Raw genomic sequence first — 27,677 nt, 5'->3', positions numbered from 1 at the left:
CAATGCCCTCGCTCCGGTTGTTTTAGCTGCTACAGTTTCGGAGGAAAAAATTGTTTAAAAAAAATTTTTTTTTCCTTTGTTCCCTTTAAACCATTATAACTCGGCTCCTATTGGTCAGATCTGGATGAAAAATATATGCCCCTGTAGGGCGTGACGGGCCCTTTCCAACAACCTCGGTCTGGTTCTTCTAAGTGCTACAGTTTTGGAGAAAAAAATTGTTAAAAAAGATTATTTTCCTTTGTTCCATTTAAACCGCTGTAACGCGGCTCCTGTTGGTCAGATCTGGATGAAAGAAATATGGCCGTGTAGGGCGCGAGGAGCGCCTTCCAATGACCCCTGTCCGGTTGATCTAGGTGCTATAGTTTCGGAGAGAAAAATTGTTAAAGAAAATTTTTTTTTCCTTTGTTCCATTTAAACCGTTATAACTCAGCTCCTATTGGTCAGATCTGGATGAAAGAAATATGGCAGTGTAGGGCGCGAGGAGCGCCTTCCAATGACCCCTGTCCGGTTGTTCTAGGTGCTATAGTTTTGGAGACAAAAATTGTTAAAGAAGGATTATTTTCCTTTGTTCCATTTAAACCGTTCTAACTCGGCTGCTATTGGTCAGCTCTGGATGAAAAAAATATGGGCATGTACGGCGCGACGAGTCCTTTCCAATGCCCTCTCACCGGTTGTTCTAGGTGCTACAGTTTCGGAGAGAAAAATTGTTAAAAAAATTTTTTTTTCCTTTGTTCCCTTTAAACCGTTATAACTCGGCTCCAGTTGGTCAGATCTGGATGAAAAAAATATGGGCGTGTACGGCGCGACGAGTCCTTTCCAATGCCCTCGCTCCGGTTGTTCTAAGTGCTACAGTTTCGGAGGAAAAAATTGTTAAAAAAAAATTTTTTTTTCCTTTGTTCCCTTTGAACCGTTATAACTCGGTTCCAGTTTGTCAGATCTGGATGAAAAAAATATGGGCGTGTACGGCGGGACGAGTCCTTTCCAATGCCCTCGCTCCGGTTGTTCTAAGTGCTACAGTTTCGGAGGAAAAAATTGTTAAAAGAAAATTTTTTTTTCCTTTGTTCCCTTTAAACCGTTATTACTCGACTCCTATTGGTCAGATCTGGATGAACAAAATATGGCCGTGTAGGGCGCGAGGAGCGCCTGCCAATGATCCCTGTCCGGTTGTTCTAAGTGCTACAGTTTTGGAGAAAAAAATTTTTAAAGAAAGATTATTTTCCTTTGTTCCATTTAAACCGCTGTAACGCGGCTCCTGTTGGTCAGATCTGGATGAAAGAAATATGGCCGTGTAGGGCGCGAGGAGCGCCTTCCAATGACCCCTGTACGGTTGATCTAGGTGCTATATTTTCGGAGAGAAAAATTGTTAAAGAAAATTTTTTTTTCCTTTGTTCCCTTTAAACCGTTATAACTCGGCTCCTATTGGTCAGATCTGGATGAAAAAAATATGGGCGTGTACGGCGCGACGAGTCCTTTCCAATGCCCTAGCTCCGGTTGTTCTAGGTGCTACAGTTTCGGAAGAAAAAATTGTTAAAGAAAAATTTTTTGTTCCTTTGTTCCCTCTAAACCGTTATAACTCGGCTCCTATTGGTCAGATCTGGATGAGAGAAATATGGCAGTGTAGGGCGCGAGGAGCGCCTTCCAATGACCCCTGTCCGGTTGTTCTAGGTGCTATAGTTTCGGAGAAAAATATTTTAAAGGAAAATTTTTTTTTCCTTTGTTCCCTTTAAACCGTTATAACTCGGCTCCTATTGGTCAGATCTGGATGAGCAAAATATGGCCGTGTAGGGGGCGACGAGCCCTTTCCAATGCCCTTGCTCCGCTTGTTCTAGGTGCCACAGTTTCGGAGATAAAAATTGTTAAAGAAAATTTTTTTTTTCCTTTGTTCCCTTTAAACCGTTATAACTCGGCTCCTATTGGTCAGATCTGGATGAAAGAAATATGACCGTGTAGGGCGCGAGGAGCACCTTCCAATGACCCCTATCCGGTTGTTCTAGGTGCTATAGTTTTGGAGACAAAAATTGTTAAACAAAGATTATTTTCCTTTGTTCCATTTAAACCGTTGTAACTCGGCTCCTATTGGTCAGCTCTGGATGAAAAAAATATGGGCGCGTAGGGCGCGACGAGCCCTTTCCAATGACCTCGGTCCAGTTGTTCTAGATGCCACAGTTTCGTAGACAAAAATTGTTAAAGAAAAATTTTTTTTCCTTTGTTCCATTTAAACCGTTATAACTCGGCTCCTATTGGTCACATTTGGATGAAAAATATATGCCCCTGTAGGGCGCGACGGGCCCTTTCCAACAACCTCGGTCCGGTTGTTCTAGGTGCTATAGTTTTGGAGAAAAAAATTGTTAAAGAAAGATTATTTTCCTTTGTTCCATTTAAACCGTTGTAACTCGGCTCCTATTGGTCAGCTCTGGATGAAAAAAATATGGGCGCGTAGGGCGCGACGAGCCCTTTCCAACGACCTCGGTCCAGTTGTTCTAGATGCCACAGTTTCGGAGATAAAAATTGTTAAAGAAAATTTTTTTTTTCCTTTGTTCCCTTTAAACCGTTATAACTCGGCTCCTATTGGTCAGATCTGGATGAAAAAAATATGGGCGTGTACGGCGCGACGGGCACTTTCCAATGCCCTCGCTCCGGTTGTTCTAGGTGCTATAGTTTCGGAGAGAAAAATTGTTAAAGAAAATTTTTTTTTCCTTTGTTCCCTTTAAACCGTTATAACTCGGCTCCAGTTGGTCATATCTGGATGAAAAAAATATGGGCGTGTACGGCGCGACGAGTCCTTTCCAATGCCCTCGCTCCGGTTGTTCTAGGTGCTACAGTTTCGGAGAGAAAAATTGTTAAAAAAATTTTTTTTTCCTTTGTTCCCATTAAACCGTTATAACTCGGCTCCAGTTGGTCAGATCTGGATGAAAAAAATATGGGCGTGTACGGCGCGACGAGTCCTTTCCAATGCCCTCGCTCCGGTTGTTCTAGGTGCTATAGTTTCGGATTAAAAAATTGTTAAAGAAAAATTTTTTTTTCCTTTGTTCCTTTTAAACCGTTATAACTCGGCTCCTATTAGTCAGATCTGGATGAAAAAAATATGGTCTTGTAGGAGGCAACGAGCCCTTTCCAATGCCCTCGCTCCGGTTGTTCTAGGTGCTATAGTTTTGGAGACAAAAATTGTTAAAGAAAGATTATTTTCCTTTGTTCCATTTAATCCGTTGTAACTCGGCTCCAGTTGGTCAGATCTGGATGAAAAAAATATGGGCGTGTACGGCGCGACGAGTCCTTTCCAATGCCCTCGCTCCGGTTGTTCTAGGTGCTACAGTTTCGGAGAGAAAAATTGTTAAAAAAATTTTTTTTTCCTTTGTTCCCTTTCAACCGTTATAACTCGGCTCCAGTTGGTCAGATCTGGATGAAAAAAATATGGGCGTGTACGGCGCGACGAGTCCTTTCCAATGCCCTCGCTCCGGTTGTTCTAGGTGCTACAGTTTCGGAAGAAAAAATTGTTAAAGAAAAATTTTTTTTTCCTTTGTTCCCTTTAAACCGTTATAACTCGGCTCCAGTTGGTCAGATCTGGATGAAAAAAATATGGGCGTGTAAGGCGGGACGAGTCCTTTCCAATGCCCTCGCTCCGGTTGTTCTAGGTGCTATAGTTTCGGAGAAAAAAATTGTTAAAAAAAAATTTTTTTTTCCTTTGTTCCCTTTAAACCGATATAACTCAGCTCCTATTGGTCAGATCTGGATGAACAAAATATGGCCGTGTAGGGCGCGAGGAGCGCCTACCAATGACCCCTGTCCGGTTGTTCTAAGTGCTACAGTTTTGGAGAAAAAAATTGTTAAAGAAAGATTATTTTCCTTTGTTCCATTTAAACCGCTGTAACGCGGCTCCTGTTGGTCAGATCTGGATGAAAGAAATATGGCAGTGTAGGGCGCGAGGAGCTCATTCCAATGACCCCTGTCCGGTTGATCTAGGTGCTATAGTTTCGGAGAGAAAAATTGTTAAAAAAAGATTATTTTCCTTTGTTCCATTTAAACGGCTGTAACGCGGCTACTGTTGGTCAGATCTGGATGAAAGAAATATGGCCGTGTAGGGCGCGAGGAGCACCTTCCAACGACCCCTGTCCGGTTGATCTAGGTGCTATAGTTTCGGAGAGAAAAATTGTTAAAGAAAATTTTTTTTTCCTTCGTTCCCTTTAAACCGTTATAACTCGGCTCCTATTGGTCAGATCTGGATGAGCAAAATATGGCCGTGTAGGGGGCGACGAGCCCTTTCCAATGCCCTTGCTCCGTTTGTTCTAGGTGCCACAGTTTCGGAGATAAAAATTGTTAAAGAAAATTTTTTTTTTCCTTTGTTCCCTTTAAACCGTTATAACTCGGCTCCTACTGGTCAGATCTGGATGAAAGAAATATGACCGTGTAGGGCGCGAGGAGCACCTTCCAATGACCCCTGTCCGGTTGTTCTAGGTGCTATAGTTTTGGAGACAAAAATTGTTAAACAAAGATTATTTTCCTTTGTTCCATTTAAACCGTTGTAACTCGGCTCCTATTGGTCAGATCTGGATGAAAAAAATATGGGCGTGTACGGCGCGACGGGCACTTTCCAATGCCCTGGCTCCGGTTGTTCTAGGTGCTATAGTTTCGGAGAGAAAAATTGTTAAAGAAAATTTTTTTTTCCTTTGATCCCTATAAACCGTTATAACTCGGCTCCAGTTGGTCATATCTGGATGAAAAAGATATGGGCGTGTACGGCGCGACGAGTCCTTTCCAATGCCCTCGCTCCGGTTGTTCTAGGTGCTATAGTTTCGGAGACAAAAATTGTTAAAGAAAGATTATTTTCCTTTGTTCCATTTAAACCGTTCTAACTCGGCTCCAATTGGGCAGATCTGGATGAAAAAAATATGGGCGTGTACGGCGCGACGAGCACTTTCCAATGCCCTCGCTCCAGTTGTTCTAGATGCTATAGTTTCGGAGAGAAAAATTGTTAAAAAAAATTTTTTTTCCTTTGTTCCCTTTAAACCGTTTTAACTCGGCTCCTATTGGTCAGATCTGGATGAAAGAAATATGGCCGTGTAGGGCGCGAGGAGCGCCTTCCAATGACCCCTGTCTGGTTGTTCTAGGTGGTATAGTTTTGGAGACAAAAATTGTTAAAGAAAGATTATTTTCCTTTGTTCCATTTAAACCGTTCTAACTCGGCTCCAATTGGGCAGATCTGGATGAAAAAAATATGGGCGTGTACGGCGCGACGAGCACTTTCCAATGCCCTCGCTCCAGTTGTTCTAGGTGCTATAGTTTTGGAGACAAAAATTGTTAAAGAAAGATTATTTTCCTTTGTTCCATTTAAACCGTTCTAACTCGGCTGCTATTGGTCAGCTCTGGATGAAAAAAATATGGGCGTGTACGGCGCGACGAGTCCTTTCCAATGCCCTCTCACCGGTTGTTCTAGGTGCTACAGTTTCGGAGAGAAAAATTGTTAAAAAAATTTTTTTTTCCTTTGTTCCCTTTAAACCGTTATAACTCGGCTCCAGTTGGTCAGATCTGGATGAAAAAAATATGGGCGTGTACGGCGCGACGAGTCCTTTCCAATGCCCTCGCTCCGGTTGTTCTAGGTGCTATAGTTTCGGAGAGAAAAATTGTTAAAGAAAATTTTTTTTTCCTTTGTTCCCTTTAAACCGTTATAACTCGGCTCCAGTTGGTCATATCTGGATGAAAAAAATATGGGCGTGTACGGCGCGACGAGTCCTTTCCAATGCCCTCGCTCCGGTTGTTCTAGGTGCTACAGTTTCGGAGAGAAAAATTGTTAAAAAAATTTTTTTTTCCTTTGTTCCCTTTAAACCGTTATAACTCGGCTCCAGTTGGTCAGATCTGGATGAAAAAAATATGGGCGTGTACGGCGCGACGAGTCCTTTCCAATGCCCTCGCTCCGGTTGTTCTAGGTGCTATAGTTTCGGATTAAAAAATTGTTAAAGAAAAATTTTTTTTTCCTTTGTTCCTTTTAAACCGTTATAACTCGGCTCCTATTAGTCAGATCTGGATGAAAAAAATATGGTCTTGTAGGAGGCGACGAGCCCTTTCCAATGCCCTCGCTCCGGTTGTTCTAGGTGCTATAGTTTTGGAGACAAAAATTGTTAAAGAAAGATTATTTTCCTTTGTTCCATTTAAACCGTTGTAACTCGGCTCCTATTGGTCAGATATGGATGAAAAAAATATGTGCGCGTAGGGCGCGACGAGCCCTTTCCAACGACCTCGGTCCAGTTGTTCTAGATGCCACAGTTTCGGAGATAAAAATTGTTAAAGAAAAATTTTTTTTTCCTTTGTTCCCTTTAAACCGTTATAACTCGGCTCCTATTGTTCAGATCTGGATGAAAAAAATATGGGCGCGTAGGGCGCGACGAGCACTTTCCAATGCCCTCGCTCCGGTTGTTTTAGCTGCTACAGTTTCGGAGGAAAATATTGTTAAAGAAAAATTTTTTTTTCCTTTGTTCCCTTTAAACCGTTATAACTCGGCTCCTATTGGTCAGATCTGGATGAGCAAAATATGGCCGTGTAGGGGGCGACGAGCCCATTCCAACGCCCTCGCTCCGTTTGTTCTAGGTGCCACAATTTCGGAGAAAAAAATTGTTAAAGAAAAATTTTTTTTTCCTTTGTTCCCTTTAAACCGTTATAACTCGGCTCCTATTGTTCAGATCTGGATGAAAAAAATATGGGCGCGTAGGGCGCGACGAGCACTTTCCAATGCCCTCGCTCCGGTTGTTTTAGCTGCTACAGTTTCGGAGGAAAAAATTGTTTAAAAAAAATTTTTTTTTCCTTTGTTCCCTTTAAACCATTATAACTCGGCTCCTATTGGTCAGATCTGGATGAAAAATATATGCCCCTGTAGGGCGTGACGGGCCCTTTCCAACAACCTCGGTCTGGTTCTTCTAAGTGCTACAGTTTTGGAGAAAAAAATTGTTAAAAAAGATTATTTTCCTTTGTTCCATTTAAACCGCTGTAACGCGGCTCCTGTTGGTCAGATCTGGATGAAAGAAATATGGCCGTGTAGGGCGCGAGGAGCGCCTTCCAATGACCCCTGTCCGGTTGATCTAGGTGCTATAGTTTCGGAGAGAAAAATTGTTAAAGAAAATTTTTTTTTCCTTTGTTCCATTTAAACCGTTATAACTCAGCTCCTATTGGTCAGATCTGGATGAAAGAAATATGGCAGTGTAGGGCGCGAGGAGCGCCTTCCAATGACCCCTGTCCGGTTGTTCTAGGTGCTATAGTTTTGGAGACAAAAATTGTTAAAGAAGGATTATTTTCCTTTGTTCCATTTAAACCGTTCTAACTCGGCTGCTATTGGTCAGCTCTGGATGAAAAAAATATGGGCATGTACGGCGCGACGAGTCCTTTCCAATGCCCTCTCACCGGTTGTTCTAGGTGCTACAGTTTCGGAGAGAAAAATTGTTAAAAAAATTTTTTTTTCCTTTGTTCCCTTTAAACCGTTATAACTCGGCTCCAGTTGGTCAGATCTGGATGAAAAAAATATGGGCGTGTACGGCGCGACGAGTCCTTTCCAATGCCCTCGCTCCGGTTGTTCTAAGTGCTACAGTTTCGGAGGAAAAAATTGTTAAAAAAAAATTTTTTTTTCCTTTGTTCCCTTTGAACCGTTATAACTCGGTTCCAGTTTGTCAGATCTGGATGAAAAAAATATGGGCGTGTACGGCGGGACGAGTCCTTTCCAATGCCCTCGCTCCGGTTGTTCTAAGTGCTACAGTTTCGGAGGAAAAAATTGTTAAAAGAAAATTTTTTTTTCCTTTGTTCCCTTTAAACCGTTATTACTCGACTCCTATTGGTCAGATCTGGATGAACAAAATATGGCCGTGTAGGGCGCGAGGAGCGCCTGCCAATGATCCCTGTCCGGTTGTTCTAAGTGCTACAGTTTTGGAGAAAAAAATTTTTAAAGAAAGATTATTTTCCTTTGTTCCATTTAAACCGCTGTAACGCGGCTCCTGTTGGTCAGATCTGGATGAAAGAAATATGGCCGTGTAGGGCGCGAGGAGCGCCTTCCAATGACCCCTGTCCGGTTGATCTAGGTGCTATATTTTCGGAGAGAAAAATTGTTAAAGAAAATTTTTTTTTCCTTTGTTCCCTTTAAACCGTTATAACTCGGCTCCTATTGGTCAGATCTGGATGAAAAAAATATGGGCGTGTACGGCGCGACGAGTCCTTTCCAATGCCCTAGCTCCGGTTGTTCTAGGTGCTACAGTTTCGGAAGAAAAAATTGTTAAAGAAAAATTTTTTGTTCCTTTGTTCCCTCTAAACCGTTATAACTCGGCTCCTATTGGTCAGATCTGGATGAGAGAAATATGGCAGTGTAGGGCGCGAGGAGCGCCTTCCAATGACCCCTGTCCGGTTGTTCTAGGTGCTATAGTTTCGGAGAAAAATATTTTAAAGGAAAATTTTTTTTTCCTTTGTTCCCTTTAAACCGTTATAACTCGGCTCCTATTGGTCAGATCTGGATGAGCAAAATATGGCCGTGTAGGGGGCGACGAGCCCTTTCCAATGCCCTTGCTCCGCTTGTTCTAGGTGCCACAGTTTCGGAGATAAAAATTGTTAAAGAAAATTTTTTTTTTCCTTTGTTCCCTTTAAACCGTTATAACTCGGCTCCTATTGGTCAGATCTGGATGAAAGAAATATGACCGTGTAGGGCGCGAGGAGCACCTTCCAATGACCCCTATCCGGTTGTTCTAGGTGCTATAGTTTTGGAGACAAAAATTGTTAAACAAAGATTATTTTCCTTTGTTCCATTTAAACCGTTGTAACTCGGCTCCTATTGGTCAGCTCTGGATGAAAAAAATATGGGCGCGTAGGGCGCGACGAGCCCTTTCCAATGACCTCGGTCCAGTTGTTCTAGATGCCACAGTTTCGTAGACAAAAATTGTTAAAGAAAAATTTTTTTTCCTTTGTTCCATTTAAACCGTTATAACTCGGCTCCTATTGGTCACATTTGGATGAAAAATATATGCCCCTGTAGGGCGCGACGGGCCCTTTCCAACAACCTCGGTCCGGTTGTTCTAGGTGCTATAGTTTTGGAGAAAAAAATTGTTAAAGAAAGATTATTTTCCTTTGTTCCATTTAAACCGTTGTAACTCGGCTCCTATTGGTCAGCTCTGGATGAAAAAAATATGGGCGCGTAGGGCGCGACGAGCCCTTTCCAACGACCTCGGTCCAGTTGTTCTAGATGCCACAGTTTCGGAGATAAAAATTGTTAAAGAAAATTTTTTTTTTCCTTTGTTCCCTTTAAACCGTTATAACTCGGCTCCTATTGGTCAGATCTGGATGAAAAAAATATGGGCGTGTACGGCGCGACGGGCACTTTCCAATGCCCTCGCTCCGGTTGTTCTAGGTGCTATAGTTTCGGAGAGAAAAATTGTTAAAGAAAATTTTTTTTTCCTTTGTTCCCTTTAAACCGTTATAACTCGGCTCCAGTTGGTCATATCTGGATGAAAAAAATATGGGCGTGTACGGCGCGACGAGTCCTTTCCAATGCCCTCGCTCCGGTTGTTCTAGGTGCTACAGTTTCGGAGAGAAAAATTGTTAAAAAAATTTTTTTTTCCTTTGTTCCCATTAAACCGTTATAACTCGGCTCCAGTTGGTCAGATCTGGATGAAAAAAATATGGGCGTGTACGGCGCGACGAGTCCTTTCCAATGCCCTCGCTCCGGTTGTTCTAGGTGCTATAGTTTCGGATTAAAAAATTGTTAAAGAAAAATTTTTTTTTCCTTTGTTCCTTTTAAACCGTTATAACTCGGCTCCTATTAGTCAGATCTGGATGAAAAAAATATGGTCTTGTAGGAGGCAACGAGCCCTTTCCAATGCCCTCGCTCCGGTTGTTCTAGGTGCTATAGTTTTGGAGACAAAAATTGTTAAAGAAAGATTATTTTCCTTTGTTCCATTTAATCCGTTGTAACTCGGCTCCAGTTGGTCAGATCTGGATGAAAAAAATATGGGCGTGTACGGCGCGACGAGTCCTTTCCAATGCCCTCGCTCCGGTTGTTCTAGGTGCTACAGTTTCGGAGAGAAAAATTGTTAAAAAAATTTTTTTTTCCTTTGTTCCCTTTCAACCGTTATAACTCGGCTCCAGTTGGTCAGATCTGGATGAAAAAAATATGGGCGTGTACGGCGCGACGAGTCCTTTCCAATGCCCTCGCTCCGGTTGTTCTAGGTGCTACAGTTTCGGAAGAAAAAATTGTTAAAGAAAAATTTTTTTTTCCTTTGTTCCCTTTAAACCGTTATAACTCGGCTCCAGTTGGTCAGATCTGGATGAAAAAAATATGGGCGTGTAAGGCGGGACGAGTCCTTTCCAATGCCCTCGCTCCGGTTGTTCTAGGTGCTATAGTTTCGGAGAAAAAAATTGTTAAAAAAAAATTTTTTTTTCCTTTGTTCCCTTTAAACCGATATAACTCAGCTCCTATTGGTCAGATCTGGATGAACAAAATATGGCCGTGTAGGGCGCGAGGAGCGCCTACCAATGACCCCTGTCCGGTTGTTCTAAGTGCTACAGTTTTGGAGAAAAAAATTGTTAAAGAAAGATTATTTTCCTTTGTTCCATTTAAACCGCTGTAACGCGGCTCCTGTTGGTCAGATCTGGATGAAAGAAATATGGCAGTGTAGGGCGCGAGGAGCTCATTCCAATGACCCCTGTCCGGTTGATCTAGGTGCTATAGTTTCGGAGAGAAAAATTGTTAAAAAAAGATTATTTTCCTTTGTTCCATTTAAACGGCTGTAACGCGGCTACTGTTGGTCAGATCTGGATGAAAGAAATATGGCCGTGTAGGGCGCGAGGAGCACCTTCCAACGACCCCTGTCCGGTTGATCTAGGTGCTATAGTTTCGGAGAGAAAAATTGTTAAAGAAAATTTTTTTTTCCTTTGTTCCCTTTAAACCGTTATAACTCGGCTCCTATTGGTCAGATCTGGATGAGCAAAATATGGCCGTGTAGGGGGCGACGAGCCCTTTCCAATGCCCTTGCTCCGTTTGTTGTAGGTGCCACAGTTTCGGAGATAAAAATTGTTAAAGAAAATTTTTTTTTTCCTTTGTTCCCTTTAAACCGTTATAACTCGGCTCCTACTGGTCAGATCTGGATGAAAGAAATATGACCGTGTAGGGCGCGAGGAGCACCTTCCAATGACCCCTGTCCGGTTGTTCTAGGTGCTATAGTTTTGGAGACAAAAATTGTTAAACAAAGATTATTTTCCTTTGTTCCATTTAAACCGTTGTAACTCGGCTCCTATTGGTCAGATCTGGATGAAAAAAATATGGGCGTGTACGGCGCGACGGGCACTTTCCAATGCCCTGGCTCCGGTTGTTCTAGGTGCTATAGTTTCGGAGAGAAAAATTGTTAAAGAAAATTTTTTTTTCCTTTGATCCCTATAAACCGTTATAACTCGGCTCCAGTTGGTCATATCTGGATGAAAAAGATATGGGCGTGTACGGCGCGACGAGTCCTTTCCAATGCCCTCGCTCCGGTTGTTCTAGGTGCTATAGTTTCGGAGACAAAAATTGTTAAAGAAAGATTATTTTCCTTTGTTCCATTTAAACCGTTCTAACTCGGCTCCAATTGGGCAGATCTGGATGAAAAAAATATGGGCGTGTACGGCGCGACGAGCACTTTCCAATGCCCTCGCTCCAGTTGTTCTAGATGCTATAGTTTCGGAGAGAAAAATTGTTAAAAAAAATTTTTTTTCCTTTGTTCCCTTTAAACCGTTTTAACTCGGCTCCTATTGGTCAGATCTGGATGAAAGAAATATGGCCGTGTAGGGCGCGAGGAGCGCCTTCCAATGACCCCTGTCTGGTTGTTCTAGGTGGTATAGTTTTGGAGACAAAAATTGTTAAAGAAAGATTATTTTCCTTTGTTCCATTTAAACCGTTGTAACGCGGCTCCTGTTAGTCAGATCTGGATGAAAGAAATATGGCCGTGTAGGGCGCGACGAGCACTTTCCAATGCCCTCGCTCCGGTTGTTCTAGATGCCACAGTTTCGGAGATAAAAATTGTTAAAGAAAAATTTCTTTTTCCTATGTTCCGCTTTATCCGTTATAACTCGGCTCATATTGGTCAGATCTGGATGAAAAAAATATGGGCGTGTACGGCGCGACGAGCCCTTTCCAATGCCCTCGCTCCAGTTGTTCTAGGTGCTACAATTTCGGAGGAAAAAATTGTTAAAAAGAAATTTTTTTTTCCTTTGTTCCCTTTAAACCGTTATAACTCCGCTCCTATTGGTCAGATCTGGATGAGCAAAATATGGCCGTGTAGGGCGCGAGGAGCGCCTTCCAATGACCCCTGTCCGGTTGTTCTAGGTGCTATAGTTTCGGAGAGAAAAATTGTTAAAAAAAATTTTTTTTTCCTTTGTTCCCTTTAAACCGTTATAGCTCGGCTCCTATTGGTCAGATCTGGATGAAAGAAATATGGCAGTGTAGGGCGCGAGGAGCGCCTTCCAATGACCCCTGTCCGGTTGTTCTAGGTGCTATAGTTTTGGAGACAAAAATTGTTAAAGAAAGATTATTTTCCTTTGTTCCATTTAAACCGTTGTAACGCGGCTCCTGTTGGTCAGATCTGGATGAAAGAAATATGGCCGAGTAGGGCGCGAGGAGCGCCTTCCAATGACCCCTGTCCGGTTGTTCTAGGTGCTATAGTTTCGGAGAGAAAAATTGTTAAAAAAAATTTTTTTTTCCTTTGTTCCCTTTAAACCGTTATAGCTCGGCTCCTATTGGTCAGATCTGGATGAAAGAAATATGGCAGTGTAGGGCGCGAGGAGCGCCTTCCAATGACCCCTGTCCGGTTGTTCTAGGTGCTATAGTTTTGGAGACAAAAATTGTTAAAGAAAGATTATTTTCCTTTGTTCCATTTAAACCGTTGTAACGCGGCTCCTGTTGGTCAGATCTGGATGAAAGAAATATGGCCGAGTAGGGCGCGAGGAGCGCCTTCCAATGACCCCTGTCCGGTTGATCTAGGTGCTATAGTTTCGGAGAGAAAAATTGTTAAAAAAAATTTTTTTTTCCTTTGTCCCCTTTAAACCGTTATAACTCGGCTCCTATTAGTCAGATCTGGATGAAAAAAATATGGGCGTGTAGGAGGCGACGAGCCCTTTCCAATGCCCTCGCTCCGGTTGTTCTAGGTGCTATTGTTACGGAGAAAGAAATTGTTAAAGAAAAATTTTTTTTTCCTTGGTTCCCTTTAAACCGTTATAACTCGGCTCCTATTGGTCAGATCTGGATGAAAGAAATATGGCAGTGTAGGGCGCGAGGAGCGCCTTCCAATGACCCCTGTCCGGTTGTTCTAGGTGCTATTGTTACGGAGAAAGAAATTGTTAAAGAAAAATTTTTTTTTCCTTGGTTCCATTTAAACCGTTATAACTCGGCTCCTATTGGTCAGATCTGGATGAAAAAATACAGGCGTGTACGGCGCGACGAGCCCTTTCCAATGCCCTCGCTACGGTTGTTCTAGGTGCTATTGTTACGGAGAAAGAAATTGTTAAAGAAAAATTTTTTTTTCCTTGGTTCCATTTAAACCGTTATAACTCGGCTCCTATTGGTCAGATCTGGATGAAAAAATACAGGCGTGTACGGCGCGACGAGCCCTTTCCAATGCCCTCGCTACGGTTGTTCTAGGTGCTATAGTTTCGGAGAGAAAAATTGTTAAAAAAAATTTTGTTTTCCTTTGTTCCCTTTAAACCGGTATAACTCGGCTCCAGTTGGTCAGATCTGGATGAAAAAAATATGGGCGTGTAAGGCGCGAGGAGTCCTTTCCAATGCCCTCGCTCCGGTTGTTCTATGTGCTATAGTTTCGGAGAAAAAAATTGTTAAAGAAAAATTTTTTTTTCCTTTGTTCCCTTTAAACCGATATAACTCAGCTCCTATTGGTCAGATCTGGATGAAAGAAATATGGCCGTGTAGGGCGCGAGGTGCGCCTTCCAATGACCCCTGTCCGGTTGATCTAGGTGCTATAGTTTCGGAGAGAAAAATTGTTAAAAAAAATTTTTTTTTCCTTTGTTCCCTTTAAACCGTTATAGCTCGGCTCCTATTGGTCAGATCTGGATGAAAGAAATATGGCAGTGTAGGGCGCGAGGAGCGCCTTCCAATGACCCCTGTCCGGTTGTTCTAGGTGCTATTGTTACGGAGAAAGAAATTGTTAAAGAAAAATTTTTTTTTCCTTGGTTCCCTTTAAACCGTTATAACTCGGCTCCTATTGGTCAGATCTGGATGAAAGAAATATGGCCGTGTAGGGCGCGAGGAGCGCCTTCCAATGACCCCTGTCCGGTTGATCTAGGTGCTATAGTTTCGGAGAGAAAAATTGTTAAAAAAAATTTTTTTTTCCTTTGTCCCCTTTAAACCGTTATAACTCGGCTCCTATTAGTCAGATCTGGATGAAAAAAATATGGGCGTGTAGGAGGCGACGAGCCCTTTCCAATGCCCTCGCTCCGGTTGTTCTAGGTGCTATTGTTACGGAGAAAGAAATTGTTAAAGAAAAATTTTTTTTTCCTTGGATCCCTTTAAACCGTTATAACTCGGCTCCTATTGGTCAGATCTGGATGAAAGAAATATGGCCGTGTAGGGCGCGAGGAGCGCCTTCCAATGACCCCTGTCCGGTTGATCTAGGTGCTATAGTTTCGGAGAGAAAAATTGTTAAAGAAAGATTATTTTCCTTTGTTCCATTTAATCCGTTGTAACTCTGCTCCTGTTGGTCAGATCTGGATGAAAAAAATATGGGCGTGTACGGCGCGACGAGTCCTTTCCAATGACCTCGGTCCAGGTGTTCTAGATGCCACAGTTTCGGAGACAAAAATTGTTAAAGAAAAATTTTTTTTTCCTTTGTTCCATTTAAACCGTTATAACTCGTCTCCTATTGGTCAGATCTGGATGAAAAATATATGCCCCTGTAGGGCGCGACGAGCCCTTTCCAAGGACCTCGGTCCGGTTGTTCTAGGTCCCACAGTTTCGGAGAAAAAAATTGTTAAAGAAAAATTTTTTTTTCCTTTGTTCTGTTTTATCCGTTATAACGCGGCTCCTATTGGTCAGATCTGGATGAACAAAATATGGCCGTGTAGGGCGCGAGGAGCGCCTTCCAATGACCCCTGTCCGGTTGTTCTAAGTGCTACAGTTTTGGAGAAAAAAATTGTTAAAGAAAGATTATTTTCCTTTGTTCCATTTAAACCGTTGTAACGCGGCTCCTGTTGGTCAGATCTGGATGAAAGAAATATGGCCGTGTAGGGCGCGAGGAGCGCCTTCCAATGACCCCTGTCCGGTTGATCTAGGTGCTATAGTTTCTGAGAGAAAAATTGTTAAAAAAAATTTTTTTTTCCTTTGTTCCCTTTAAACCGTTATAACTCGGCTCCTATTGGTCAGATCTGGATGAAAGAAATATGGCCGGGTAGGGCGCGAGGAGCGCCTTACAATGACCCCTGTCTGGTTGTTCTAGGTGCTATAGTTTTGGAGACAAAAATTGTTAAAGAAAGATTATTTTCCTTTGTTCCATTTAAACCGTTCTAACTCGGCTCCTATTGGGCAGATCTGGATGAAAAAAATATGGGCGTGTACGGCGCGACGAGCACTTTCCAATGCCCTCGCTCCGGTTGTTCTAGATGCTACAGTTTCGGAGAGAAAAATTGTTAAAGAAAATTTTTTTTTCCTTTGTTCCCTTTAAACCGTTATAACTCGGCTCCTGTTGGTCAGATCTGGATGAAAGAAATATGGCGGTGTAGGGCGCGAGGAGCGCCTTCCAATGACCCCTTTCCGGTTGTTCTAGGTGCTATAGATTTGGAGACAAAAATTGTTAAAGAAAGATTATTTTCCTTTGTTCCATTTAAACCGTTCTAACTCGGCTCCTATTGGTCAGATCTGGATGAAAAAAATATGGGCGTGTACGGCGCGACGAGCACTTTCCAATGTCCTCGCTCCTGTTGTTCTAGATGCCACAGTTTCGGAGATAAAAATTGTTAAAGAAAAATTTTTTTTTCCTATGTTCCGCTTTATCCGTTATAACTCGGCTCATATTGGTCAGATCTGGATGAAAAAAATATGGGCGTGTACGGCGCGACGAGCCCTTTCCAATGCCCTCGCTCCGGTTGTTCTAGGTGCTATTGTTACGGAAAAAGAAATTGTTAAAGAAAAATTTTTTTTTCCTTTGTTCCCTTTAAACCGTTATAACTCGGCTCCTATTAGTCAGATCTGGATGAAAAAAATATGGGCGTGTAGGAGGCGACGAGCCCTTTCCAATGCCCTCGCTCCGGTTTTTCTAGGTGCTATTGTTACAGAGAAAGAAATTGTTAAAGAAAAATTTTTTTTTCCTTGGTTCCATTTAAACCGTTATAACTCGTCTCCTATTGGTCAGATCTGGATGAAAAATATATGCCCCTGTAGGGCGCGACGAGCCCTTTCCAAGGACCTCGGTCCGGTTGTTCTAGGTGCCACAGTTTCGGAGAAAAAAATTGTTAAAGAAAAATTTTTTTTTCCTTTGTTCCGTTTTATCCGTTATAACTCGGCTCCTATTGGTCAGATCTGGATGAACAAAATATGGCCGTGTAGGGCGCGAGGAGCGCCTTCCAATGACCCCTGTCCCGTTGTTCTAAGTGCTACAGTTTTGGAGAAAAAAATTGTTAAAGAAAGATTATTTTCCTTTGTTCCATTTAAACCGTTGTAACGCGGCTCCTGTTGGTCAGATCTGGATGAAAGAAATATGGCCGTGTAGGGCGCGAGGAGCGCCTTCCAATGACCCCTGTCCGGTTGATCTAGGTGCTATAGTTTCTGAGAGAAAAATTGTTAAAAAAAATTTTTTTTTCCTTTGTTCCCTTTAAACCGTTATAACTCGGCTCCTATTGGTCAGATCTGGATGAAAGAAATATGGCCGTGTAGGGCGCGAGGAGCGCCTTCCCATGACCCCTGTCTGGTTGTTCTAGGTGCTATAGTTTTGGAGACAAAAATTGTTAAAGAACGATTATTTTCCTTTGTTCCATTTAAACCGTTCTAACTTGGCTCCTATTGGGCAGATCTGGATGAAAAAAATATGGGCGTGTACGGCGCGACGAGCACTTTCCAATGCCCTCGCTCCGATTGTTCTAGATGCTATAGTTTCGGAGAGAAAAATTGTTAAAAAAAATTTTTTTTTCCTTTGTTCCCTTTAAACCGTTATAACTCGGCTCCTATTGGTCAGATCTGGATGAAAGAAATATGGCCGTGTAGGGCGCGAGGAGCGCCTTCCAATGACCCCTGTCAGGTTGTTCTAGGTGCTATAGTTTTGGAGACAAAAATTGTTAAAGAAAGATTATTTTCCTTTGTTCCATTTAAACCGTTCTAACTCGGCTCCTATTGGGCAGATCTGGATGAAAAAAATATGGGCGTGTACGGCGCGACGAGCACTTTCCAATGCCCTCGCTCCGGTTGTTCTAGATGCTACAGTTTCGGAGAGAAAAATTGTTAAAGAAAATTTTTTTTTCCTTTGTTCCCTTTAAACCGTTATAACTCGGCTCCTGTTGGTCAGATCTGGATGAAAGAAATATGGCGGTGTAGGGCGCGAGGAGCGCCTTCCAATGACCCCTGTCCGGTTGTTCTAGGTGCTATAGATTTGGAGACAAAAATTGTTAAAGAAAGATTATTTTCCTTTGTTCCATTTAAACCGTTCTAACTCGGCTCCTATTGGTCAGATCTGGATGAAAAAAATATGGGCGTGTACGGCGCGACGAGCACTTTCCAATGTCCTCGCTCCTGTTGTTCTAGATGCCACAGTTTCGGAGATAAAAATTGTTAAAGAAAAATTTTTTTTTCCTATGTTCCGCTTTATCCGTTATAACTCGGCTCATATTGGTCAGATCTGGATGAAAAAAATATGGGCGTGTATGGCGCGACGAGCCCTTTCCAATGCCCTCGCTCCGGTTGTTCTAGGTGCTATTGTTACGGAAAAAGAAATTGTTAAAGAAAAATTTTTTTTTCCTTTGTTCCCTTTAAACCGTTATAACTCGGCTCCTATTGGTCAGATCTGGATGAAAGAAATATGGCCGTGTAGGGCGCGAGGAGCGCCTTCCAATGACCCCTGTCAGGTTGTTCTAGGTGCTATAGTTTCGGAGAAAAAAATTGTTAAAGAAAAATTTTTTTTTCCTTTGTTCCGTTTTATCCGTTATAACTCGGCTCCTATTGGTCAGATCTGGATGAACAAAATATGGCCGTGTAGGGCGCGAGGAGCGCCTTCCAATGACCCCTGTCCCGTTGTTCTAAGTGCTACAGTTTTGGAGAAAAAAATTGTTAAAGAAAGATTATTTTCCTTTGTTCCATTTAAACCGTTGTAACGCGGCTCCTGTTGGTCAGATCTGGATGAAAGAAATATGGCCGTGTAGGGCGCGAGGAGCGCCTTCCAATGACCCCTGTCCGGTTGATCTAGGTGCTATAGTTTCTGAGAGAAAAATTGTTAAAAAAAATTTTTTTTTCCTTTGTTCCCTTTAAACCGTTATAACTCGGCTCCTATTGGTCAGATCTGGATGAAAGAAATATGGCCGTGTAGGGCGCGAGGAGCGCCTTCCCATGACCCCTGTCTGGTTGTTCTAGGTGCTATAGTTTTGGAGACAAAAATTGTTAAAGAACGATTATTTTCCTTTGTTCCATTTAAACCGTTCTAACTTGGCTCCTATTGGGCAGATCTGGATGAAAAAAATATGGGCGTGTACGGCGCGACGAGCACTTTCCAATGCCCTCGCTCCGATTGTTCTAGATGCTATAGTTTCGGAGAGAAAAATTGTTAAAAAAAATTTTTTTTTCCTTTGTTCCCTTTAAACCGTTATAACTCGGCTCCTATTGGTCAGATCTGGATGAAAGAAATATGGCCGTGTAGGGCGCGAGGAGCGCCTTCCAATGACCCCTGTCAGGTTGTTCTAGGTGCTATAGTTTTGGAGACAAAAATTGTTAAAGAAAGATTATTTTCCTTTGTTCCATTTAAACCGTTCTAACTCGGCTCCTATTGGGCAGATCTGGATGAAAAAAATATGGGCGTGTACGGCGCGACGAGCACTTTCCAATGCCCTCGCTCCGGTTGTTCTAGATGCTACAGTTTCGGAGAGAAAAATTGTTAAAGAAAATTTTTTTTTCCTTTGTTCCCTTTAAACCGTTATAACTCGGCTCCTGTTGGTCAGATCTGGATGAAAGAAATATGGCGGTGTAGGGCGCGAGGAGCGCCTTCCAATGACCCCTGTCCGGTTGTTCTAGGTGCTATAGTTTTGGAGACAAAAATTGTTAAAGAAAGATTATTTTCCTTTGTTCCATTTAAACCGTTATAACTCGGCTCCTATTGGTCAGATCTGGATGAAAAAAATATGGGCGTGTACGGCGCGACGAGCACTTTCCAATGTCCTCGCTCCTGTTGTTCTAGATGCCACAGTTTCGGAGATAAAAATTGTTAAAGAAAAATTTTTTTTTCCTATGTTCCGCTTTATCCGTTATAACTCGGCTCATATTGGTCAGATCTGGATGAAAAAAATATGGGCGTGTATGGCGCGACGAGCCCTTTCCAATGCCCTCGCTCCGGTTGTTCTAGGTGCTATTGTTACGGAAAAAGAAATTGTTAAAGAAAAATTTTTTTTTCCTTTGTTCCCTTTAAACCGTTATAACTCGGCTCCTATTAGTCAGATCTGGATGAAAAAAATATGGGCGTGTAGGAGGCGACGAGCCCTTTCCAATGCCCTCGCTCCGGTTTTTCTAGGTGCTATTGTTACAGAGAAAGAAATTGTTAAAGAGAAATTTTTTTTTCCTTGGTTCCCTTTAAACCGTTATAACTCGGCTCCTATTGGTCAGATCTGGATGAAAGAAATATGGCCGTGTAGGGCGCGAGGAGCGCCTTCCAATGACCCCTGTCCGGTTGATCTAGGTGCTATAGTTTCGGAGAGAAAAATTGTTAAAGAAAGATTATTTTCCTTTGTTCCATTTAATCCGTTGTAACTCTGCTCCTGTTGGTCAGATCTGTATGAAAAAAATATGGGCGTGTACGGCGCGACGAGTCCTTTCCAATGACCTCGGTCCAGTTGTTCTAGATGCCACAGTTTCGGAGACAAAAATTGTTAAAGAAAAATTTTTTTTTCCTTTGTTCCATTTAAACCGTTATAACTCGTCTCCTATTGGTCAGATCTGGATGAAAAATATATGCCCCTGTAGGGCGCGACGAGCCCTTTCCAAGGACCTCGGTCCGGTTGTTCTAGGTGCCACAGTTTCGGAGAAAAAAATTGTTAAAGAAAAATTTTTTTTTCCTTTGTTCCGTTTTATCCGTTATAACTCGGCTCCTATTGGTCAGATCTGGATGAACAAAATATGGCCGTGTAGGGCGCGAGGAGCGCCTTCCAATGACCCCTGTCCCGTTGTTCTAAGTGCTACAGTTTTGGAGAAAAAAAATGTTAAAGAAAGATTATTTTCCTTTGTTCCATTTAAACCGTTGTAACGCGGCTCCTGTTGGTCAGATCTGGATGAAAGAAATATGGCCGTGTAGGGCGCGAGGAGCGCCTTCCAATGACCCCTGTCCGGTTGATCTAGGTGCTATAGTTTCTGAGAGAAAAATTGTTAAAAAAAATTTTTTTTTCCTTTGTTCCCTTTAAACCGTTATAACTCGGCTCCTATTGGTCAGATCTGGATGAAAGAAATATGGCCGTGTAGGGCGCGAGGAGCGCCTTCCCATGACCCCAGTCTGGTTGTTCTAGGTGCTATAGTTTTGGAGACAAAAATTGTTAAAGAAAGATTATTTTCCTTTGTTCCATTTAAACAGTTCTAACTCGGCTCCTATTGGGCAGATCTGGATGAAAAAAATATGGGCGTGTACGGCGCGACGAGCACTTTCCAATGCCATCGCTCCGGTTGTTCTAGGTGCTACAGTTTCGGAGGAAAAAATTGTTAAAAAGAAATTTTTTTTTCCTTTGTTCCGTTTTATCCGTTATAACTCGGCTCCTATTGGTCAGATCTGGATGAAAAAATATAGGCGTGTACGGCGCGACGAGCACTTTCCAATGCCCTCGCTCCGGTTGTTCTAGGTGGTATAGTTTCGGAGAGAAAAATTGTTAAAAAAAATTTTGTTTTCCTTTGTTCCCTTTAAACCGTTATAACTCGGCTCCAGTTGGTCAAATCTGGATGAAAAAAATATGGGCGTGTAAGGCGCGAGGAGTCCTTTCCAATGCCCTCGCTCCGGTTGTTCTAGGTGCTATAGTTTCGGAGAAAAAAATTGTTAAAAAAAAATTTTTTTTTCCTTTGTTCCCTTTAAACCGATATAACTCAGCTCATATTGGTCAGATCTGGATGAAAGAAATATGGCCGTGTAGGGCGCGAGGAGCGCCTTCCAATGACCCCTGTCAGGTTGTTCTAGGTGCTATAGTTTCGGAGAGAAAAATTGTTTAAAAAAATTTTTTTTTCCTTTGTTCCCTTTAAACCGTTATAACTCGGCTCCTATTGGTCAGATCTGGATGAAAGAAATATAGCAGTGTAGGGCGCGAGGAGCGCCTTCCAATGACCCCTGTCCGGTTGTTCTAGGTGCTATAGTTTTGGAGACAAAAATTGTTAAAGAAAGATTATTTTCCTTTGTTCCATTTAAACCGTTCTAACTCGGCTCCTATTCGTCAGATCTGGATGAAAAAAATATGGGCGTGTACGGCGCGACGAGCACTTTCCAATGTCCTCGCTCCGGTTGTTCTAGATGCCACAGTTTCGGAGATAAAAATTGTTAAAGAAAAATTTTTTTTTCCTATGTTCCGCTTTATCCGTTATAACTCGGCTCATATTGGTCAGATCTGGATGAAAAAAATATGGGCGTGTACGGCGCGACGAGCCCTTTCCAATGCCCTCGCTCCGGTTGTTCTAGGTGCTATTGTTACGGAAAAAGCAATTGTTAAAGAAAAATTTTTTTTTCCTTTGTTCCCTTTAAACCGTTATAACTCGGCTCCTATTGGTCAGATCTGGATGAAAGAAATATGGCCGTGTAGGGCGCGAGGAGCGCCTTCCAATGACCCCTGTCCGGTTGTTCTAGGTGCTATAGTTTTGGAGACAAAAATTGTTAAAGAAAGATTATTTTCCTTTGTTCCATTTAAACCGTTGTAACTGGGCTCCTATTGGTCAGATCTGGATGAAAAAAATATGGGCGCGTAGGGCGCGACGAGCCCTTTCCAATGCCCTCGCTCCGGTTGTTCTAGGTGCTATAGTTTTGGAGAGAAAAATTGTTAAAAAAAAATTTTTTTTTCCTTTGCTCCCTTTAAACCGTTATAACTCGGCTCCTATTAGTCAGATCTGGATGAAAAAAATATGGTCGTGTAGGAGGCGACGAGCGCTTTCCAATGCCCTCGCCCCGGTTGTTCTAGGTGCTATTGTTACGGAAAAAGAAATTGTTAAGGAAAAATTTTTTTTTCCTTTGTTCCATTTAAACCGTTCTAACTCGGCTCCTATTGGGCAGATCTGGATGAAAAAAATATGGGCGTGTACGGCGCGACGAGCACTTTCCAATGCCCTCGCTCCGGTTGTTCTAGATGCTACAGTTTCGGAGAGAAAAATTGTTAAAAAAAATTTTTTTTTCCTTAGTTCCCTTTAAACCGTTATAACTCGGCTCCTATTGGTCAGATCTGGATGAAAGAAATATGGCCGTGTAGGGCGCGAGGAGCGCCTTCCAATGACCCCTGTCTGGTTGTTCTAGGTGCTATAGTTTTGGAGACAAAAATTGTTAAAGAAAGATTATTTTCCTTTGTTCCATTTAAACAGTTCTAACTCGGCTCCTATTGGGCAGATCTGGATGAAAAAAATATGGGCGTGTACGGCGCGACGAGCACTTTCCAATGCCCTCGCTCCGGTTGTTCTAGGTGCTACAGTTTCGGAGGAAAAAATTGTTAAAAAGAAATTTTTTTTTCCTTTGTTCCGTTTTATCCGTTATAACTCGGCTCCTATTGGTCAGATCTGGATGAAAAAATATTGGCGTGTACGGCGCGACGAGCACTTTCCAATGCCCTCGCTCCGGTTGTTCTAGGTGGTATAGTTTCGGAGAGAAAAATTGTTAAAAAAAATTTTGTTTTCCTTTGTTCCCTTTAAACCGTTATAACTCGGCTCCAGTTGGTCAAATCTGGATGAAAAAAATATGGGCGTGTAAGGCGCGAGGAGTCCTTTCCAATGCCCTCGCTCCGGTTGTTCTAGGTGCTATAGTTTCGGAGAAAAAAATTGTTAAAAAAAATTTTTTTTTCCTTTGTTCCCTTTAAACCGATATAACTCAGCTCATATTGGTCAGATCTGGATGAAAGAAATATGGCCGTGTAGGGCGCGAGGAGCGCCTTCCAATGACCCCTGTCAGGTTGTTCTAGGTGCTATAGTTTCGGAGAGAAAAATTGTTAAAAAAAATTTTTTTTTCCTTTGTTCCCTTTAAACCGTTATAACTCGGCTCCTATTGGTCAGATCTGGATGAACAAAATATGGCCGTGTAGGGCGCGAGGAGCGCCTTCCAATGACCCCTGTCCGGTTGTTCTAAGTGCTACAGTTTTGGAGAAAAAAATTGTTAAAGAAAGATTATTTTCCTTTGTTCCATTTAAACCGTTGTAACGCGGCTCCTGTTGGTCAGATCTGGATGAAAGAAATATGGCCGTGTAGGGCGCGAGGAGCGCCTTCCAATGACCCCTGTCCGGTTGATCTAGGTGCTATAGTTTCTGAGAGAAAAATTGTTAAAAAAAATTTTTTTTTCCTTTGTTCCCTTTAAACCGTTATAACTCGGCTCCTATTGGTCAGATCTGGATGAAAGAAATATGGCCGGGTAGGGCGCGAGGAGCGCCTTACAATGACCCCTGTCTGGTTGTTCTAGGTGCTATAGTTTTGGAGACAAAAATTGTTAAAGAAAGATTATTTTCCTTTGTTCCATTTAAACCGTTCTAACTCGGCTCCTATTGGGCAGATCTGGATGAAAAAAATATGGGCGTGTACGGCGCGACGAGCACTTTCCAATGCCCTCGCTCCGGTTGTTCTAGATGCTACAGTTTCGGAGAGAAAAATTGTTAAAGAAAATTTTTTTTTCCTTTGTTCCCTTTAAACCGTTATAACTCGGCTCCTGTTGGTCAGATCTGGATGAAAGAAATATGGCGGTGTAGGGCGCGAGGAGCGCCTTCCAATGACCCCTTTCCGGTTGTTCTAGGTGCTATAGATTTGGAGACAAAAATTGTTAAAGAAAGATTATTTTCCTTTGTTCCATTTAAACCGTTCTAACTCGGCTCCTATTGGTCAGATCTGGATGAAAAAAATATGGGCGTGTACGGCGCGACGAGCACTTTCCAATGTCCTCGCTCCTGTTGTTCTAGATGCCACAGTTTCGGAGATAAAAATTGTTAAAGAAAAATTTTTTTTTCCTATGTTCCGCTTTATCCGTTATAACTCGGCTCATATTGGTCAGATCTGGATGAAAAAAATATGGGCGTGTACGGCGCGACGAGCCCTTTCCAATGCCCTCGCTCCGGTTGTTCTAGGTGCTATTGTTACGGAAAAAGAAATTGTTAAAGAAAAATTTTTTTTTCCTTTGTTCCCTTTAAACCGTTATAACTCGGCTCCTATTAGTCAGATCTGGATGAAAAAAATATGGGCGTGTAGGAGGCGACGAGCCCTTTCCAATGCCCTCGCTCCGGTTTTTCTAGGTGCTATTGTTACAGAGAAAGAAATTGTTAAAGAAAAATTTTTTTTTCCTTGGTTCCATTTAAACCGTTATAACTCGTCTCCTATTGGTCAGATCTGGATGAAAAATATATGCCCCTGTAGGGCGCGACGAGCCCTTTCCAAGGACCTCGGTCCGGTTGTTCTAGGTGCCACAGTTTCGGAGAAAAAAATTGTTAAAGAAAAATTTTTTTTTCCTTTGTTCCGTTTTATCCGTTATAACTCGGCTCCTATTGGTCAGATCTGGATGAACAAAATATGGCCGTGTAGGGCGCGAGGAGCGCCTTCCAATGACCCCTGTCCCGTTGTTCTAAGTGCTACAGTTTTGGAGAAAAAAATTGTTAAAGAAAGATTATTTTCCTTTGTTCCATTTAAACCGTTGTAACGCGGCTCCTGTTGGTCAGATCTGGATGAAAGAAATATGGCCGTGTAGGGCGCGAGGAGCGCCTTCCAATGACCCCTGTCCGGTTGATCTAGGTGCTATAGTTTCTGAGAGAAAAATTGTTAAAAAAAATTTTTTTTTCCTTTGTTCCCTTTAAACCGTTATAACTCGGCTCCTATTGGTCAGATCTGGATGAAAGAAATATGGCCGTGTAGGGCGCGAGGAGCGCCTTCCCATGACCCCTGTCTGGTTGTTCTAGGTGCTATAGTTTTGGAGACAAAAATTGTTAAAGAACGATTATTTTCCTTTGTTCCATTTAAACCGTTCTAACTTGGCTCCTATTGGGCAGATCTGGATGAAAAAAATATGGGCGTGTACGGCGCGACGAGCACTTTCCAATGCCCTCGCTCCGATTGTTCTAGATGCTATAGTTTCGGAGAGAAAAATTGTTAAAAAAAATTTTTTTTTCCTTTGTTCCCTTTAAACCGTTATAACTCGGCTCCTATTGGTCAGATCTGGATGAAAGAAATATGGCCGTGTAGGGCGCGAGGAGCGCCTTCCAATGACCCCTGTCAGGTTGTTCTAGGTGCTATAGTTTTGGAGACAAAAATTGTTAAAGAAAGATTATTTTCCTTTGTTCCATTTAAACCGTTCTAACTCGGCTCCTATTGGGCAGATCTGGATGAAAAAAATATGGGCGTGTACGGCGCGACGAGCACTTTCCAATGCCCTCGCTCCGGTTGTTCTAGATGCTACAGTTTCGGAGAGAAAAATTGTTAAAGAAAATTTTTTTTTCCTTTGTTCCCTTTAAACCGTTATAACTCGGCTCCTGTTGGTCAGATCTGGATGAAAGAAATATGGCGGTGTAGGGCGCGAGGAGCGCCTTCCAATGACCCCTGTCCGGTTGTTCTAGGTGCTATAGATTTGGAGACAAAAATTGTTAAAGAAAGATTATTTTCCTTTGTTCCATTTAAACCGTTCTAACTCGGCTCCTATTGGTCAGATCTGGATGAAAAAAATATGGGCGTGTACGGCGCGACGAGCACTTTCCAATGTCCTCGCTCCTGTTGTTCTAGATGCCACAGTTTCGGAGATAAAAATTGTTAAAGAAAAATTTTTTTTTCCTATGTTCCGCTTTATCCGTTATAACTCGGCTCATATTGGTCAGATCTGGATGAAAAAAATATGGGCGTGTATGGCGCGACGAGCCCTTTCCAATGCCCTCGCTCCGGTTGTTCTAGGTGCTATTGTTACGGAAAAAGAAATTGTTAAAGAAAAATTTTTTTTTCCTTTGTTCCCTTTAAACCGTTATAACTCGGCTCCTATTAGTCAGATCTGGATGAAAAAAATATGGGCGTGTAGGAGGCGACGAGCCCTTTCCAATGCACTCGCTCCGGTTTTTCTAGGTGCTATTGTTACAGAGAAAGAAATTGTTAAAGAGAAATTTTTTTTTCCTTGGTTCCCTTTAAACCGTTATAACTCGGCTCCTATTGGTCAGATCTGGATGAAAGAAATATGGCCGTGTAGGGCGCGAGGAGCGCCTTCCAATGACCCCTGTCCGGTTGATCTAGGTGCTATAGTTTCGGAGAGAAAAATTGTTAAAGAAAGATTATTTTCCTTTGTTCCATTTAATCCGTTGTAACTCTGCTCCTGTTGGTCAGATCTGTATGAAAAAAATATGGGCGTGTACGGCGCGACGAGTCCTTTCCAATGACCTCGGTCCAGTTGTTCTAGATGCCACAGTTTCGGAGACAAAAATTGTTAAAGAAAAATTTTTTTTTCCTTTGTTCCATTTAAACCGTTATAACTCGTCTCCTATTGGTCAGATCTGGATGAAAAATATATGCCCCTGTAGGGCGCGACGAGCCCTTTCCAAGGACCTCGGTCCGGTTGTTCTAGGTGCCACAGTTTCGGAGAAAAAAATTGTTAAAGAAAAATTTTTTTTTCCTTTGTTCCGTTTTATCCGTTATAACTCGGCTCCTATTGGTCAGATCTGGATGAACAAAATATGGCCGTGTAGGGCGCGAGGAGCGCCTTCCAATGACCCCTGTCCCGTTGTTCTAAGTGCTACAGTTTTGGAGAAAAAAAATGTTAAAGAAAGATTATTTTCCTTTGTTCCATTTAAACCGTTGTAACGCGGCTCCTGTTGGTCAGATCTGGATGAAAGAAATATGGCCGTGTAGGGCGCGAGGAGCGCCTTCCAATGACCCCTGTCCGGTTGATCTAGGTGCTATAGTTTCTGAGAGAAAAATTGTTAAAAAAAATTTTTTTTTCCTTTGTTCCCTTTAAACCGTTATAACTCGGCTCCTATTGGTCAGATCTGGATGAAAGAAATATGGCCGTGTAGGGCGCGAGGAGCGCCTTCCCATGACCCCAGTCTGGTTGTTCTAGGTGCTATAGTTTTGGAGACAAAAATTGTTAAAGAAAGATTATTTTCCTTTGTTCCATTTAAACCGTTCTAACTTGGCTCCTATTGGGCAGATCTGGATGAAAAAAATATGGGCGTGTACGGCGCGACGAGCACTTTCCAATGCCCTCGCTCCGATTGTTCTAGATGCTATAGTTTCGGAGAGAAAAATTGTTAAAAAAAATTTTTTTTTCCTTTGTTCCCTTTAAACCGTTATAACTCGGCTCCTATTGGTCAGATCTGGATGAAAGAAA

Source organism: Vespula vulgaris, unplaced genomic scaffold (genome assembly GCF_905475345.1).
Source record: "Vespula vulgaris unplaced genomic scaffold, iyVesVulg1.1, whole genome shotgun sequence".
Lineage (NCBI taxonomy): Eukaryota > Metazoa > Arthropoda > Insecta > Hymenoptera > Vespidae > Vespula > Vespula vulgaris.
Note: the sequence above shows the minus strand (reverse complement) of the source record.